Source organism: Ailuropoda melanoleuca, chromosome 13 (genome assembly GCF_002007445.2).
Source record: "Ailuropoda melanoleuca isolate Jingjing chromosome 13, ASM200744v2, whole genome shotgun sequence".
Taxonomy (NCBI): domain Eukaryota; kingdom Metazoa; phylum Chordata; class Mammalia; order Carnivora; family Ursidae; genus Ailuropoda; species Ailuropoda melanoleuca.
In genome coordinates, this window is record NC_048230.1 from 23050512 (window position 1) to 23067097 (window position 16586).

General features: G+C 47.1%; 1 long non-coding RNA gene across 1 annotated transcript; it reads left to right on the plus strand.

Moving 5' to 3' along the window:
* Nucleotides 1–30: 30 nt before the first annotated feature.
* Nucleotides 31–4975, plus strand: LOC117795661. The gene is made up of 3 exons (XR_004619753.1): nucleotides 31–969; nucleotides 1721–2829; nucleotides 3419–4975. It is a non-coding gene; the product is annotated as an uncharacterized LOC117795661 (long non-coding RNA).
* The last annotated feature ends 11611 nt before the right edge of the window (nucleotides 4976–16586 follow it).

Consider the following 16586-nt stretch of genomic DNA (forward strand, 5'->3'; position numbering starts at 1 on the left):
GGTGGGGGGCGGGGGTCACCACAAGCCCATTCACCGGTCCCTCTTGGTAGTCGCCCCGGCTCCCTTTCCTTCCTCTTTTCCTTCCTTCCTCCCTCCCAATTTGTTGCTGGCGGCGGCGGCAGCTGCTCCTCTGGCGGCGGGGGAGGGACCCCGGGGGTAGCTCAGAGCGCGGCTGGTGCTCGGGTGGCGGAGGGAGAAAGAAGGAAGGGAGGCGGTAAGTGAACGGCGGCTCGCAGGGAGGGAGAGAGAGGGAGGGAGGAAGGCGGAGGGATATTCGGGCCGGACCTCTCCGCGGCGGCACCGCGCTCCATGTCGATTGGCTGCCGCCGTGGCCACGCGGAATCCCCAATTGGCCCGGCGGTCAGCGTTGAAGGGCCGCCCTGCGCCCATTCGCCCGCTGGTTTCAAGGCCCGGGTTGGCTGGGCGGGCAGCGAAATGAGGCGCGCGGATTGGTCGGAGGGAGGGAGGTTGGGGTGGGGCAGGCGAGAGCCGGCCGCTGATTGGATTGGCCTGGTAAAGGCCTAGAGCGCAGACCGGCTGAGCGCTGGGAGGAGGGTGGACCAAAGACGAGACTCCGGGTCCGCGTGATTGGCTGGGACACTAGACGTTGATAGGATAGGGCGCCCGGGAGAACTGGGGAGAGGAGTTCGGGGTCGGGACCGCGGAAAGGCGGGAGGCGCCCCGCCGCTTCAGGAGCCTGGCGCGGGGCACGATGGGACGCCCCCGAGAAGGGGCGGAGCCGTGTTCGGGCTGCGGTTGGGAAAGTGCCGTCACTCCAAGGGGCGTGTTGAGGAGGGTTTCGCGGGCCCTAGCGGGGGAGGGGGGACTGTTAAAGCCTCGCACCGCGCCCACAGGAAGCTGCTTTCTTGGCCGGGCCTACTTGGTACCAGGCTCTCAGCTGGGAAGGACCTTGAAGACCATGCGGTTCAACTTCGAATTCGCAGGTGTGGAAACTGAAGCCCAAAGAGGGTATGCAGCTTGTCCAAGATTACACAGTCGGTTAGTGGCCTGCTCGGGACTGGCCTTAAGCGCTCCTGACCGCCCTTGGCCTTTCAGTTAGCTTCCCCTTCAAGGAGGTGAATGCTAATGCAGTTTTGAGGCCTAACTAAGGTGGGGTGGGCATTTGGATGCCCCCAGGCATTGCTACCAGCTCTTTGAAGGAATAGAAATGTTTTCAACCTGCGAAGGCATCCCTGTAAAGGCACATTCGTGAACCAGAAGGAATGTGTTTGCAGGCATAAAGGATTGTAGCAAGATCTTAGCCGTTTTTAGTTCAAATCCTGCAAGAAATTAATGAGAGCCTTTCTGTAGCAAAACGCACATAAAATGTGCATGCATTGACTTCCTTTGAGATTGGTACATGGGCTCCTGGCGAAGAATTTCCTGAATTAGTACATTTTCACCATATTGAGTTAGTTAATTGGATGTAGCTAGTTTATATAGCTTTAGCTTGCAGAATAATTAACCCTACTCTAGCCATACTGGGAAAACCTAGGAGGGACTCTGTCCTTGCTCAGAGGTTCCATCCAAGAATTAGGAGAAGTTGGCTAGTTGCCCTCAATCCTTAAAAGAGGAGGAGGTCTTCCTCTGCTAGAGAAGTCTTTTGCACTTCTGCAGCTTAAAATTGGGCACCATTCTCACCCCGTCCTGTGACTGCTTGGTTTCCTATGGCTTAGCAGCCCTCCTAACCCCAGCCTTTTTGCCTCATCTGTTACCTAAGGGAGAACTGTCCTGTGTGTGTAAATGATCTGGAATCAGTGAAGATGAAGTAAGAGGAATCTTTGGAATTGACCTTTTGTGGACTCCCCGTACTACAAATGATCCACAATTCTGCCTCACTCCAGCCCAGCTTCCTCCTGCCCCCCAGCAGCTTGCTCCACGTGATAGTACCAGTGAGGGCAAATGGATTTTTAAAGTACCTGGAATAAAATGCTGGGAAGAGAATATGTTTTGCAGCAAAGTTCTAGTCAAACATAAGATCCTTGCCAAAACCCAAGTGAAATGATTTTTTTTTTTTAGTTGAACTAAGGTTACTGATGGTGCCGTCTAGTCCCTTTCAAAAGCACTCAACACTAGCCCGCATTCAGCAAAGGCCAGTGAGGCACCATGACACAAGTGTTCAGCACACAGACTCCAGAAACTGCCTCTGTTCATATCCAGCAGTGCCACTTCTTAGCTTGTGTGACTTACTTTGCTTACATGTAAAATGGGGCTAGTAGTTGTACCTACTTCATACAGGGCTTTTGGGAGATCTTAAAGTGAGTTAATACGTGTGAAGTGATGGGAACACTCCCTGGCATGTTATATATGCCATATATACATTGGCTATTTATTAAGCATGCATTTTGTACTAAGTGAGTGGTTTCTTAGCCTTTGGCCTAGTAGGAAAGAAAGATTTTAATTAATCTCACAAGCAAATGTAAAGTTGTAAAAGTGACATGCCAAAGAGTTACCCAGTCAGGGGGCTCAGGGAAAGTTTACCTGAGAAAGGGAAGAGTTACTCAGGTGGAAAAGGGAGGAACGGCATGTGCAAAGGCCTTGTGATGGGTGATGGGAGGGAGCACAGGGATTATAAGGAACTGCAAGAGGGCCAATAGCCCCAAAGCACAGAGATCAAGGGATTGAGATAAGATTGGAATGTTGAGTAGCGGAAAGAGCATATGAGACTTTGCATGCCATGCATATGATTTTGTCTGTGTTCCAAGAGCAGAGGCCGCTACTCAAAGGTCTTAAGAAGATTGGTGATTATAATGTGGAGAGGGTTGTAATGTGGAAAGAGGGAAGAGGAGACGCAGGGAGATCAGTGAGCAGACCATTGCAGCATTCTAGGTAAGAGGATACGTGGAGAGAGGAGAGAGGTAGAAGTAATAGTGGAAATAGGAATAGGTATCAAAATTGAAGCTGGTAATTGATGGGAAGAAGAGGGCGGTGGCACTCATGCCTACTGGATTTCCGGCTTGTACTATGCAATGGAAGGTGATGTGATGGCCTTGCAGTGTTTCCCAAGTAAGAGGAACTGGAGGCCACCTGGTTTGCTAGAATGCACAGGTACGCAGGGGCTTCAGCTTGTATTTCTTGAGCTGCAGATGGTGTCCGTGGGTTTCAATATATTATTCTCTGTAACTTTTTGCATATCAAGAATATTCACGTCCAATGGACAAATTCTGAAATTAAAGAGGAAAACTGGGTGTCAGGCTTACTCTGCCCCTTCCTGCCGTATGATCTGGAAGAAGTAACGTAACCTTTTGGATCTGTGAAGTGGGAGACCATCCCACTGCTGGGTGATCTGAGCACAAATGGGAGCCGCTCAGTGCGAGCATCTTGTGCCAGGAGACGCTCACCGGCGTCTTCGAAGCATGCGTGTTCGTGAAGGGACAACACCTGCTGGCGTCTCCCTACCCACTCACCCATCCCACAGGGCACATGAGTGAGAAGACCCGCTGCCAAGGGAGAAGCAGGCAGGCTGTGACCCGATGCCCTTTCTTCCTGAGCAAAGCTGATGGACCCAAGAGGGGTCAAACCTTGGCCTCCTCAGTGCTGAGGAAGAATGGAGGTGAATACCACATCTGGAGAGCTGAGTGCCCCCCCCCCGATTAGTAATGGGGCAAACTTGATTGCCGTTTTCCTGACTTGCCACACCACACTCCTTCCAAGTAATAAAGAGATCATTTGAGGGGCTCCTGAACGGCTTAGTTAAGCGTCCAACTTGATTTCAGCTGAGGTCGTGATCTCAGGGTGCTGAGATCAGGCCCCGTGTTGGGCTCTGTGCCCAGCTGGGAATCTGCTTGAGGATTCTCCCTCTCCCTCTGCACCGCTCCCCCCCCAGCTTGTGCACGTACACACACTCTCACTCTGTCTAAAATAAGTAACAAAATCTTGAAAAAGAAGAAGAAAAGAGATCACTTGCAGAAAAGCAGCTGAGACTTACTGCTCTTTCCTCTGCAGTCCTCAGGGCAGAAATGCTGTCATCATAAAACAATCCTCTTAACCTCCCCACAGCCCTTCCCCTTTGCTCGCTAGGCTCTAGCCTTCTTGTTCCTTGAACACACCTTGATTTGTGAGTCTCAGGACCTTGGTATTTGCTGCCGCTTCCATCCGGGCCACTCTACCCCCAACTGTTCCTTCCCCTTCCTCTCATAGTTCAGATGTCACTTCCTCGGAGAGGCGTTCCCGGATGACCCCGTCTACGGTAGTTTGCACAGATGCTCGTTGTGATGGGACCCTATTTGATGATCTTCAGAGCTCCTCGACACCTGAAATGACCTGTTGACGCTGTCTGTCCCCACCCCCACTAGAATGATGGTCCACAAGAGCGAGGTCTTGTCCGTCTTGTTTGTTGCTTAAATTGTGCCTCACGCCTTAGTAGGTGCTCAAGTATTTGTAAAGTGGATGAATTAGTAACGAAGCACGTAACACGTCCTTACGGCCTCTAGGAAGTGGCTGTCTGTGTTCAAGGTGCTTTATAATTTCCTCACCCGCTCTTCCAGTGTTAGCCATACTGGCCCCCACGTGTACCTTTGGTCCAATCAAACCAGCCATGTCATGGTATCCTGCAGAATCATTGTCGTAGGCCTGTCCCCCACCTGGAATTCCCTCTTTGTCCTTCTCTGTCTTCAAGGTGGTACTCTTGTTAATTTGTTCATCCAACTACATTACTTTTGGGGCTCCCTTCTCCCCGGGCATTTCAAGTACAACGTGGGTCTATGATAATGGCCGTAAGAAAGGTATGAGCCAAATGCTGTCATGGAGCTGAAATCTCAGGAGAAAGAGACATGGTTCCTGGCTTAGTTATGACACTTGGTAGGCACGGGAGGATTCGAGCTGAACCGTGGAGGATTGGAGAGGATTAACGATTGCAAGGAAGCCTTCTCCAACCAAGGTTGATCTCTCTGCTTACTAATAATGTTATCTTGGGAAGGTTTATTTGAGGCTTCTATGTCTCGGTCTCCTCATCTTCGAGATGAGGATAAGAGTCTTAGCCCNATCTCTCTGCTTACTAATAATGTTATCTTGGGAAGGTTTATTTGAGGCTTCTATGTCTCGGTCTCCTCATCTGCGAGATGAGGATAAGAGTCTTAGCCAGGGGGGCGCCTGGGTGGCACAGCGGTTAAGCATCTGCCTTCGGCTCAGGGCGTGATCCTGGCGTTATGGGATCGAGCCCCACATCAGGCTTCTCTGTTATGAGCCTGCTTCTCCCTCTCCCACTCCCCCTGCTTGTGTTCCCTCTCTCGCTGGCTGTCTCTATCTCTGTCAAATAAATAAATAAAATCTTTAAAAAAAAAAAAAAAGAGTCTTAGCCAGGGTTGGCGTATGGGTACGAGACCTGTAGAGTCACACAGGCGCTTAGAAGGATGGCCCCTCCCTTGGTATAATGCTCTGTTGTCACCATATGAAGTTCTTAATAGTTTTTGAACAAGGAGCCCTGCAAAATGTGTTCTGACTTCTTCAAAGGGTTACTGAAAAGTCCTAGGAAGTTAATACATGAACATTTTTCAGAACAGTGAGGGCCTGGCATATATGAGGGTTTAGTAGGTGTTAGCTGTTATTATCGGTGTTGGTGTTCTCGGAACTCCTGTAACGGTACAGCTCACAGCGCACCTCAGGTTAGCATTTGAGCAACCCACAAACATTTTTTTTTTAAGATTTTTATTTATTTGAGAGAGAATGAGAGCGAGAGAGGTCACGGAGAGGGAGAAGCAGACTCCCCACTGAGCAGGGAGCTGGATGCGGGGCTGCATCCCAGGACCCTGAGATCGTGACCCGAGCTGAAGGCAGATGCTTAACTGATTGAACCACCTAGGCGCCCTAAAACCATACTTTAAAGATTAAATTTGGGGAGGCACCTGAGCGGCTCAGTTGGTTAAGCATCTGACCCTTGATTTTGGCTCAGGTCTTGATCTCAGGGTCCTGAGCCCCGTGTTGGGCTACATGCTGGGTGTGGAGCTTGCTTGGGATTCTCTCTCTCCTCCTTCCTCTGCCCCTCCCCACCCACCACCACCCTCCCCCACTCACGCCCACATGCGCGTGTGTGCTCTCTCTCTCTAAAAAAATTAATAAAAATTATATAGGTGAAATTTTTCAGTGCTTGGAAAGCTGAGCACATAGTGGATCCTTAATTATGGATTACTTCCTCTGGAGGGGAGGATGGTATCCTAGGAAGGGGCAGTCACAGAGGGCTTCCTGGAGAAGATAATTCACCCCTACAAGTCATATGATTGGATGGGAGAAAGGCTTCTGATTATACAGTCTAGCAACAGTCAAGACATTAGGTGGCCCTATTAGAAGAATGCTAAATCAAAGGAATTGATGGGAGTTAGTGGCTGATAGATAAGGAAGAGAGGAAAGCTGGAAGGTGAGGCCTCTGTCTCCAGCTTGAGGGAGAGTGGGTCATGTTAAGAACAAGTTCAGGTATGGAAGCTGAGTTGGTGCAGCAAGGTGGCGTAGAACAGGGGGAGGGGTCATGAATCCAGTTTTTATAAAGCATTTGATTTTTAAGGTCAGAAGGAGACATTGAGGGAAACTAGGCACTCTTGATTGGGACTTTGGGGAAAGGCTGGTGCTTCCAGAGTAAGAAGTTAGAAGGTGAACAACAACAACAAAAAGAAGTCAGAAGTCAACAGATCGGAAACAATCCCTGAGATCCTAAGAGTAAATTATGTTTTGAAGGACATTGTATAAAGACAAAAGCAAAAGATTTGGGGAATGCAAGTGGGGTTCCAAACTGGTAGGTAGTAAAAGGGGGAAGAGAAGGAACACCAGAGGTAGGAAAAGAAATGGGTGAGTGACTGTTAATAGTTGTAGGAGTCTGAATAATGTTCCCCCAAGGATGTCCACCTGCTAATCCCCGGACCCTGAGAATGTGTTACTTTATGTGGCAAAAGGGACCCTGCAGAGGTGATTAAATTAAACATTTGCGATGGAGAGATTTTCCTGGGTTATCTGGGTGGACCCAACGTAATCACAACAGTATAAGAGGGAGGCAGGAGGATGAGTCAGGGAAGGCGAAGCGATGACAGTAGAGGCCAGAGTGATGGGCCAGCAGCCAAAGAATGTGGGCAGCCTCGAGAAGCTGCAAGAGGCAAGGAGCAGCTTCTGCCCTACAGCATCTAGAAGAAACATATGCTTCTTCCAGAATCATGAGAGGATAATTTGTGTAGCTTTAAGGCACTGCTTACAGTCATGTGTTAGAGCAGCAAAAGGAAACGAATGCAAGAATAACAAATAGAAACGACCCAAGTCTCTACCGATAATAGATGGGCTAGACAAGTCATGATACATTGGTATGGCGACTGTTCTAATGGTAGTTAGCCATTAAAAATTAAGCTAGAAGATCATCTCATCCCATAGAAAATGTTCCCAATAGATTGCCAAGTACAGACAGCAAGTTATAATATTATAGGTATTTATATTAAAAATTCAAGCTGTACACTTAAAGATTCATGCATTTTATGCACTTGACTGTAGGTATGATATATGTCAATAAGAACGTTTTGCACATTGAATACAGAAGTCCTGTTTTGTTCAAAGAAGAGAAGCATGTGTTATATCTGTATATCCCTGAATAGGAAAAAGACTGGGAGTGTATAAACCAAATGTTAATAACGGATGTCTCTGGATGGTAGTAGTAGAGATGATTTTTATATTCTTTTTAGATTCTTCTCTGTGTATTCCAATTTTTCTTCAGTGAACAGATGTTACTTTTTTGATCAGAAAAAAAATCTCGAAAATTAGTTTTTAAAAATCAAGGGAAAGGGGTAGAGAGAAAGTTTTGTGTTTTTTTTGTTTTTGTTTTAGAGAGCATGCGCGCACGCAGGCGGTGGGGGGGTGGTGGGAGGGATGGGGTTAGAGCAGAGGGGGAGAGAGAGAGTCCTAAGCAAAGCTCCACACCCAGCACAGCCCAGTGTGCAGCCCAACGCAGCACGATCTCACAACCCTGAGATCATGACCTGAGCAGAAATCAAGAGTCGGACGCTTAACCAGCTGAGCCACCCAGGCATGCCTAGGTGATGATTTTTTGTATTCTATGCCCCCCACCGCCAAAGCAGAAACAGACTCAGTACTGGGAACATGGAAGGAAGAAGGAGAAGGAGAAAGGCATGAAATATAGAGATAAAAGTTTCGTGAACCTTGAGTCAGGAGGGCCTGTGAACAAAGTGAGGGAAGTGGAGCAAATTGTTTAATCAGCCTTCCCCCTGCCCCCTCCCGTGTTTGTGGGCACACCAGACACCCTCAGCCACTTTCTCCTTTCATTTCTTCAGTCCTCCTTTGTTCCCTTTCTTTGTTCTTTTTTTGATTACCAAAGTAATACATGGTCCTCGCTGGGGAAATTTTGAAACACATCAAGAGATAAGAAGCAAAAATCACCTGTAATCCCAAATTATATCCACGATGAAATTACTGGCATATTTTTCCATTTCAGTTGGGAACCAAAACATTACTATGTTAACATTTTTCCCCCACCTAAAAATGTACTTCTAAGGTTTTAAAATTGGTTCAACTCTTTATCAGTTTGCATTAAAAAATAGTATAAACTAAATGTATCTGAACTGGCTCTGAATGGGTTTTGACACGGGTAGTGTAATGCAGAGGGGAATGAGGCCTTTTAACTATGACTTAAGCTGTTAAAATGCCAAGAGAATAAGGGAACAACTGAAGAGCCCTGAAGTATGCCCACCAAGCCCAGAGCTCACTGAGGCTTTTCTTCCTGGCCAGGTGTCACAAGGAATCCTGTGTTCTGCGCCCAAACTCTTCTAATTTCCCTGTTCTTTTCTTTATTTGAGTACATACTCAATCTTGATGATCTGCTTCGTTGTTTGGGGGAAAACCCAGCTCTTCTCTTCCTGTGTGTCTCCTTTATTCTCACACGATTGCCACACACAGACTTCTGACTCCAGATGTGGGTCGCACCCCGCCCCCGCCCCCGCCAGTGCTCTGACACCAGCTGGCTGTCCTACAGTTTCACTCAATTCCGACACTCTACTTGCAGACAGCGTCAGATCCCACAGGGTAAGGGTTCAATCCCATGAGACTGTCCCCACCCCATTTCAGATGCCAGCTGCAAGTGGTAGGTCCCTAGGTCCCCCACAACTTCTCCTTGGCTACGAATCAGAGGTCCCCACAGCCCCCTCCTGGGGTTCAGTTACTTTGCCAGAGCAGCTCACAGAAGTCAGGGAAAGGCATACATTAGCCACTTTAGCAAAGGATATGGTAAAGGGTACAGGTGAAGAAGTACGTAGGGCAAGGTCAGGGAGGGCCCCGAGTGCAGGAGCTTCTGTCCCCGTGGTTCATGGATGTGTTCGCCCACCTGGAAGTTCCCCAGACCGCCTACTATTGGGATGTCTGTAGAGGTTTCCTCATGGTGGCGTGATCATTTCCAGCCCCTCTCCCCTCTAGAGAAGGGAGGAGGGCAGGGCTGAAAACGAAGCTGCTTGGGCTGGCTTGGTCTTTTTTTTTTTTTTTCTTTTTGTAAAGATTTTATTTATTTATTTGACAGAGAGACAGCCAGCGAGAGAGGGAACACAGGCAGGGGGAGTGGGAGAGGGAGAGGGAGAAGCAGGCTCCCAGCGGAGGAGCCTGATGTGGGGCTCGATCCCAGAACGCCGGGATCACACCCTGAGCCAAAGGCAGAGGCTTAACGACTGTGCCACCCAGGCGCCCCTGGCTTGGTCTTTCTGATGACCAGCTTCCATCCAGGAGCCCATCCACAGGCACCTTATTAGAACAAAAGACTCTCCTAGCGCTCCTGTCACTTAGGAGTTGACAAGGGTTTTAGGAGCTCTGTGCCAAGAACCAGGGGCAGAGACCAATATATATCTTTTTCTATTATCCCACATTTGTACATTTTGTATGCACACATCTATCTTTTTCCCCTATTGGACCATAACCCGGGGTTTCTCACACTTGGCACTATTGATACCTTGAGCCAAATACTTTGTCGGGGGTGGGGGGAGGGGACTGTCCTGTGCGTTGCAGGATATTTTAGTAGCATGCTTGGCTTCTACCCACTAGATGCCAGTAGCACTCCCTTCTTGAGTCATGACAATCACCAATACCTCTGCACCTGGCTTGATGTCCCATGATGGCAAAAATTGCCCCCCTACCCCCTGCAGTTCAGAAACTCTGCCACAGCTCCCTGCTGAGTTCGGAGGCCATATCTTGTAAATTCCTGTACTCCCTAAAATCTCAGTGCTTTTATTGTCCAGACAGCATCATCGCCTCGTGAAAATAACAGCCAATATTTATAAAGCCCTCACCATTTTTCTTGTCCTAAGCTTTTCACCTACGTTAACTCATTTAATCCTCATGACAACCCTAGGAGAGAAGTACTATTATCACACCCTTTCTACAGTCAAGAAACGAAGGCTCCAAGGAGTGTCTGGGTGGCTCAGTCAGTTAAGTGTTGGACTCTTGATTTCCGCTCAGGTCATGATCTCAGGATCCTGAAATTGAGCCCCGCATCAGGCTCCGAGCTGAGCATGGAGCCTGCTTAGGATTTTCTCTCTCTCCCTTTCCCTCTGCCCCTCCCCCCACCTGTGCACACTCTCTCTCTCTCTCTCAAATAAATCTAAAAAAAGAAAAAAGAAACTAAGGCTCCGAGAGGTCACCCAGGGAAGTGACATCTGGAATTTGAACCCTAACCCAGGCAGTCCAGTGAAGATTCTAGGTTCTCAACCATTTTTCTTTTTTTTTTTTTGGCAGTATTTTTTTTTTTTTTAATTTGACAGAGATAGAGACAGCCAGCGAGAGAGGGAACACAAGCAGGGGGAGTGGGAGAGGAAGAAGCAGGCTCATAGCAGAGGAGCCTTGTGGGGCTCGATCCCAGAATGCCGGGATCACGCCCTGAGCTGAAGGCAGACGCTTAACCGCTGTGCCACCCAGGAGCCCCTCAACCATTTTTCTATCTACTGCTTTTATAAACACACACACACAAAATCAACTCATTAAAAAAAAAAAAGAGCCGGACGTTATCTGTCTGCCTACAGAATTTGCATAGGCAAACACATGATAAAAATAACATTTCCTGTTCTGACTTTTTCACAAAACATGATACAGCAAAGCATTTTGCCATGTTGCTAAAATCTTCTAAGTTGTTTGAATGGCTGCATCCTAACCAGTCCTTTCTTATGGGCATTTTGGTTGTGGTTCATATTTTATTTGAAATGTCGTGATCAATTTTTTGAAGCATCCTTTACGTGCAATAAAGTGCACCCAGTCCAAGGGTACAGTCTGATACGTTTTGACGAGTGTATAAATCCGTGCTCCCACCAACACAATCACGATACAGAACATTTTTTTTAAGATTTTATTTTTAAGTAATCTGTACACCCCACATGGGGCTCGAACTCACCACCCTGAGATCGAGAGTCCTGTGCTCCGCTGACGAGCCAGCCAGGTGCCCCAAGACACAGAACATTTCATCACCTTTGTTCCAATCCGTGTGGTGTGTCAAAGCTGGCCAGGATCCGAGGATCCACTTGGGAGAGCCAAGTTATGTGCATCCCTTCTCAAAACCATGGGATTAGTGACATCACGTAAGTAGCTCAAAATTGGCCGTGGTGGAAGTGTTTCCACCGAAGAAACCCGTAACGTGCCACAAATCAGGGTTTGCTTTTTTCTCTTCTGAGAACCAGTTTGCCAGTGCCACTGCTCCCCTTTGCAGTCAACCTTCCGTCCTGCAGCCATGGTCTTTCTCACATTTTTATTTTGTGGTTTTTTTAGAACTCTCTATAAATAAAATCATGCAGCACGTTCTGTCCCGTGGCTGGCTTCTTATCTCAGCATTATTTCTGAGATTTGTCAGTGTTGCGCGTATCCATAGTTTATTCCTTTCCGTTGTATTCCATTGTACGGATACACATCCCAGCCGGAGCCTGCACTGTGGTCAACACAGCAAGGAACAGGTGAAGTAGGGTAAACAGGTTTAGGGTTGGCTAGTCGAACAACTTCAGTGGACCCTGGGTCATAGGGACTATCTCTAACTGTCTGCTACCTGGCCTTGGAGTGATGAGGGCAGAGGAATAGTGACCCTTACGGGAGCAAGGTGAGGCAGGTAGTTGAGGTAAGGGCTTTGGATTGGTGGGTTTGTGGATAAAAGGGGCACTGAAGGGGGAAGAGTTTACTATCTCTAAGAATTGGCTAGCCTGAGAGGGGCAGTCTTTCCAGAATCAGCAGGTCCCAAGGTGTCAAAGCATCAGGAAAGACAAAGTTAGAAAAAACAAAACATGATTAATACACCTTTTTTAAAAAATATTTTTAATTTATTTATTTGACAGAAAGAGACAGCCAGTGAGAGAGGGAACACAAGCGGGGGGAGTGGGAGAGGAAGAAGCAGGCTCCCAGGGTAGGAGCCTGATGCGGGGCTCGATCCCAGAATGCTGGGATCATGCCCTGAGCTGAAGGCAGACGCTTAACGACTAAGCCACCCAGGCGCCCCATGATTAATACACCTTCTTGAAAGGTTAATTTAGAAAAACTCTGAACTCTGAATGCTAAACATAGCTTAGCCAAAAGCATTGCATTGTACTTTGAAAAGCAAGGAATTAGGTAAAGACAACATAATACCCAACAGTGAGACCTCCTAGCCCCCTTGTCGCCTTGGCCCTAAGATTCTCCCTGCAAAGCCAATACCCTACAACCAGTAGATCGGAGGATTTTTCTTTGGGAAAACTGACAAGCCAGGGAGAAAACGCCCACGGATACTGTATTTGTTTCCTGGAGCTGCTATAGCAAATTCCCAGGAACTCGGCGGCTTAAAACAAGAGAAATGTGCTCTTTCACAGTCGTGGAGGCCAGAAATTTGAAAGCAAAGTAGCCACAGAGCCATGTTCCCTCCGGAGGCTTGAGGGAATGTTCCTGTCCTTGTCCCCTCCAGCCTTGGTGGCTCCTGCTCTTTCTGAGCTTGAAGATGCGTCCGTCTTCATGTAACCCTCTCCTCTCCGGGTCTCTTACAGACACTTGTCATTGGATTTAGGGCCCACCCAGATAATCCAGGATGGTCTTGTCTCAAAATCCTCAACTTATTTACAATTGCAAAAATTGTTTTGCCAAGTAAGGTCATATTGTCAGGTTGTGGGCATTAGAATGTAGACATTTCTTTCTGGGGGCCACCATTCAAGCCCCTACAGACACCAAGAGCTTTGAGATCCCTGTGAAAGTCAGTTCACTATGGGAATGCTCACCAACTGAGAAGTCCTGTTTCATGAACACAGAACTTTCAGACAATTTTAGTGCCTCAGTCTTAATTATGAATGGACTGTCAAGGATCATTAGGTAATTGAAGAAACTCTCTAACATGAAAGACAAAAACCAAACAAAGAAACAAGATAAGGGGAAATTGGAGAATACAGTAATGGCACAGAGAACAGAACAAAACAAAATCTAAACTTAAAAAAAAAAAAAAAGATAGTGGCGCCTGGGTGGCTCACTAGATTAAGCGTCTGACTTTGGCTCAGGTCCTGATCTCTGGGTCCTGGGATTGAGTCCCGCATCAGGCTCCCTGCTCAGCGGGGGAGTCTGCTTCTCCCTCTCCTGCCCCTCCCCCAGCTAGTGCTCTCTCTCCCTCAAAGAAATAAATTAAATCTTAAAAAAAAAAGAGATAAATATTCTGAGATAAGGAGATGTTGCATCCATGAAACAAGAACAGAAGGTTATTTGAAAAGAACATTAGGGAATAAAATAGATCTAAAAATATGAAAACCAATAACTTCAAAGTATTGGCTGATAAAATTGAGGAAACAACCTAAAAAAAAAGGTCAGGAAATAGGCATGAGGGGTGCCTAGGTGGCTCAATCAGTTAAGCATTCCATTCTTGTTCTCAGCTCAGGTCTTGATCTCAGGGGCATGGGTTCAAGCCCCGAGTTGGGCTCCATGCTGGGTGTGGAGCCTACTTAAAAGGAAAAAAAAAAAAAAAGAACGAAAGAAAAAAGAAAATAGGCATGAAAGGATTTTGAAAAGCTAGAGGTAACCCAGGAGGACTAATACGCAACTCAGAAGAGTTACAGAGAACAATGGAGGGAAAGCATGGAAGGAATAATTCAAGAAATCATTGCAGAACTGAATGGCCTAGATCTCCAGAATGAGAGGCCCACCGAGTGCCCATTATAATGGATGAAAAAGAAATGATGACACGTCAGATGGGTGAGTAAATAGAGGAAGGTCACCAAAACCTCCCAGAGATAAAAACCAGGTCACATTCAAAGGCACGCCCATCACAATGGCGGCGTGCTTCCCCTCAGCCATGCTGGAAGACAGCGGAGGGCACTTCCCCATTATTTATGACCTGTACTTTTACAAATTAGTCACATTCTGAATTCAGGAAAGTAAGCACATTTTCAGACATGTGAAATCTTAAAAGCTTTGCTTCCTACCCATGGACGCTTTCTCAGGAAACCTCTTGGAGGATACGGTACACCAAAAGGAGAGAGAAAACACTCAAGAAACAGGAAGACAAGTGATCCTGGAAACAGAATATTCAACATAGGTGAGGCATGAAGAGAACCCCCAAGACAATGAAGGGACATCCCAGGGTGACAGATGGCTTGGCAGCAGACCTAGAGAGTAATCAATTAAGATTGGGACAGGAGGACAGAGGCCCTGGAAAGGATGTCTCCAAGAAACCAGATGAAACGAATAGAAGAAAAATTTACACTTTAGTGATGGTGGAGGATGAATTCCTTACAGGGCCATGGAACACCGAGCAAATAAAAATGAATTTGTTTTTATTAATCATTAACTCCAGGGAAGTTAAAAACAAACAAACAAACAAACCTGAGAAAGAAAGCTTAATCATAGTAGACCAAATAGCTTGGCTGTGAATAATGTTTATGGCAGCATAATTGTGGAAACTATATGGATATCCACCAAGCCAGCGCGCGTGGGCTTCCCTCCTTGGGGACTGCCTGCCAGCCCGCAGGAGCTCTCTTTGTCCCAGGTATCCCGGGGTTTCTTTTGGTTAAATAGGAATTGAGTTCGTTAAATCCAATTAGCAAATGAATACATTCACAAATTCAATTGTTGAATCAAAATGGCTATCAGGAAATTGCGTCTAAGCAAAAGGCTGTGGGGACAAAAGTATATACACACTTTTTTTTTTTTTTAACTAAACACTTAGAAAGATTGTCTGAAGCTTTAAATGCATGTGCTGCTAACTCATTTGAGAACTGGGTTTTTTTTTTAAGCAACCTCTCTGCCCGGCGTGGGGCTTGAACTCACCACCTGCCTCCATCCAGCGTCTTCTGCTCTACCCACTGAGCCAGCCAGGCACCCCTAATGACCGACCTTTTGATTTATTCAAACAACATGTCACTGTTTATACCGAACGTTCATCCAGTTACAGGGAAGGGGTGTGGGTGAATTTGCATTCAGCACATGTCAGACTGACCCCCGACGCATTATCCTGCAGTGTTTTTCTAGTTCTGTTTTTATTTTTCCACTAGACTGTGAGCGATGGGAGGGCAGCCTCTCGTTCTTTCCTCTGTAAGGTTCTGGCGCCTGACGCAGACCTTGGCCTGCTCTCTCTCTCTTTTAGAGCTATCTGTGATTTACTGGGTCGCCACAGAAAGCACAGTTTGGGACGGGACGGTGGCAGAACGCTCAATTCCTCACCCAGCGCTGTCCACATCGGTCTGCCCAGCGCTGAGGTCGGTGTTTTTGTGATCATCTCTTCACCCTCCCAGTTTGCCAAAAAGCATCTGAGCTCCAGAGAGTGCCTTGCTCAAGGTCACAGAAGTCAGCGTTGAAGCCTCTAGTGGAACCGGGTCTCCTGACACCCAGTGATGCACTTGAAACATTAATTAATTAACTAATTAAAATAGATTGATTTTTTATTTTTTATTGTTTTATGTCTTTTTTTTTTTAAATGGTGATTGACACACAATGTTGCATTAGTTTCTAGTGTAACAAGTCTAGTGATTCCACACGTCTATCCGTTAGGCTGTGCTGGCCACGAGGGCGGCTACCATGTGGCCCCACACCATGCTTATTACGATACCACTGACCATGTTCCCTGTGCTGTACCTTGCAGTCCGTGGGTGACTTATTGCCTGTATCTCCCACTCCCCTTCACCCATTTTGCCCATCCCCCCAGTGATGCATTTTTTCCCCATATATTACTTATTTGAGAGGTGGGGGAAGGGCTGAGGGAAAGAGAGAATCCCAAGCAGACTCCACCCCCCAGCACAGAGCCCCACGGGGGACTCAACCTCACGACCCTGAGATCATGACCTGAGCTGAGATCTAGAGTCAAGAGGTTAACCCACTGAGCCACCCAGGCGCCCCCTCCAGTGATGCATTTTTAAAAATTTAATCGTGGTTAAAAAAATGACCGTCTTAGGCATTTTGAAGAGTGGTAGTGTTAAATATATCCACACGGTCGTGCAACAGCTCTTCGGAACTTTTTTTTCCCCTCAGAACTTTTTAATCTTGCCATACTGAAACTCCATGTGGGCTAAGCAACAACGCCCCGTGTTCTGCTTGCCCAGCCCTTAGCAACTGCCATTCCACTTTCTGTGCCTAGATTCCTGCTGTAAATGGAATCATACTGTATGTATGTATATATATATATATATTTTTTTTTTTTTTTTTTTTGG